The following is a 2368-nucleotide window of genomic DNA, read 5'->3' as shown; positions in this document are numbered from 1 at the left end:
TCTGTGTCCTGGTGGTGGGCCGGGCTCCCTCTGTGTCCTGGTGGTGGGCCGGGCTCCCTCTGTGTCCTGGTGGTGGGCCGGGCTCCCTCTGTGTCCTGCCGCTCTGATGTCTCTGCTGGACATCTTCAGACTGAAGAGCAGTCAGCTTGATGTGTCTTTCATCTGCTGCAGGAAGTTTCTGCGTCTCCGGTCTGTCTTGAAACGTCTCCTGGAGAGACCCTGCTGATGCAGCATAACCACCGTTTGTCATGGTGTCTGACTCTGACCTTCAGCACCTTCCTCCTACAGCTGTTTGCTTGAACCTACAGACTGACTTTAGGATCCTCGGCACCCGATTGGTTTAATAGTTTAATCAAACACCCGACGATGTGCCTGCAGAATCCCTGACTGTGTGCAGGTGTACCTACGAGAACTGGTGCTGTTTGAAGTGGGCGGGGCTGACACCAGACTTTCTTCTGTTCGCTCACTTTTCATTTAGTTCATTGGTAAATTGAATCTGTTAACTCGCCTGTTGGTAGAAGCATTCTTATTTGACAGCATCTTTCCAACAGTTGTGTCTGATTGAACAGCCGTCTGCTTTAGTCCAAATGAGTTCACCGTAGAACCCAGGAATCTGAATATTATCTGACCTTGAATCAGACGGAGACCATGTTGAAGACGGCGGAGGACCTGGCAGGACCGTATGTCTGGGGTCAGTACGACATCCTGGTCCTTCCTCCATCTTTCCCCTACGGAGGAATGGAGAACCCCTGCCTGACCTTTGCCACCCCCACCCTGCTGGTACGCAGACACGCAGACATGCAGACAGAGGCAGACAGACATGCAGGCAGACAGAGACAGACACGCAGACATGCAGGCAGACAGAGACAGACACGCAGACATGCAGACAGAGGCAGACAGACATGCAGACAGAGACAGACACGCAGACATGCAGGCAGACAGAGACAGACACGCAGACATGCAGGCAGACAGAGACAGACACGCAGACATGCAGGCAGACAGAGACAGACACGCAGACATGCAGGCAGACAGAGACAGACATGCAGACATGCAGACAGAGGCAGACATGCAGACAGAGGCAGACAGAGGCAGACATGCAGACAGAGGCAGACAGAGACAGACAGACATGCGGACAGAGACAGACAGACATGCGGACAGAGACAGACAGACATGCGGACAGAGACAGACAGACATGCGGACAGAGGCAGACATGCAGACATGCAGGCAGACATGCAGACATGCAGGCAGAGACAGACATGCAGACAGACATGCAGACATGCAGACAGAGACAGACATGCAGACATGCAGACAGACAGACAGACAGACAGACATGCAGACAGAGACAGACAGACACAAAATTAGAATTTTGTGAAAGTTTGTTTTTCTGTAATTTAATTTAAAAAGAGTACTGTTCTGATGTTTAAGATTAATTCCACATCAAGTGAAATCTTTTTTAATCTTGATGATTACTTCTTACAGCTCATGGAAATCAAAAATTCATTTGTCAAAATATATCAGTCTGGTTCAGTTGTCCAGAAGTCAGTGACCCGGTCCACCAGGAGCCTTAGCAGGTCCCTGCTGAAAGGGCTGGCTCTTGCAAGTCCTGGATCAGTAATGTTCATGGGGACTGGAAGGTTAAAGTGTGGCAGGACAAGGTGACAAGCAGCCTGTCAGGCAAAGCAGGTTCAAGAACTTGGTGGAGCTTCACAAGGAGTGGACTGAGGCTGGAGTCATCAAGATCCACCAGGCACAGACGGGTCCTGGAACTGAGCTACCAGGGCTGTGACCCTTGTAGCTATCAAGCCAGTGCTGAACCAGAGACGGAGACGGAAGTCTTACCTGGGCTAAGGAGAAGCAGAAGTGGACTGGTGTTTCGTGGTCCAAAGTCCTTTTTCCAGATGAAATCCAGGTCCCATAGTCTGCGTCTGCGAGGAGACTTTATCTGCTGACGAGCTTTATAGAGACACCGGTTTCCTGTTCCAGCAGGACCTGGCACCTGCCCACAGGGCCAGAACCACTAGGAACTGGTTTGCTGACCATGGTATTACTGTGATTGGTCGGCCAGCTCACCTGACCTGAACCCCATAGAGACTCTGAGGGACTCGAGACGGGCTGAAGGTCTCGTTAAAGGACCTGCAGGCTTCATAACAGCTCAGCAGGCCGATGGTCTGATGCAGAAGGAGCCCCGCCCAGCTGTTTTCAGGAGGTCCACATTTCTGGACGAAACATTGTGATATTCTGGATTTTTGATTTCCGTGAGCTGTGATCATCAAGAATCAAACCTTTTCACTTTGTGGCCTGAATCTAGAAGATCTGAAAGTTTGACTTGCGGTAAAAACTGATTACTGTTGACTGTGAGTCTCTGTCG

Source organism: Micropterus dolomieu, linkage group LG23, assembly GCF_021292245.1.
Source record: "Micropterus dolomieu isolate WLL.071019.BEF.003 ecotype Adirondacks linkage group LG23, ASM2129224v1, whole genome shotgun sequence".
NCBI lineage: Eukaryota > Metazoa > Chordata > Actinopteri > Centrarchiformes > Centrarchidae > Micropterus > Micropterus dolomieu.
The sequence above is the reverse complement of the archived record's forward strand: the minus strand, read 5'-3'. Positions refer to the sequence as shown.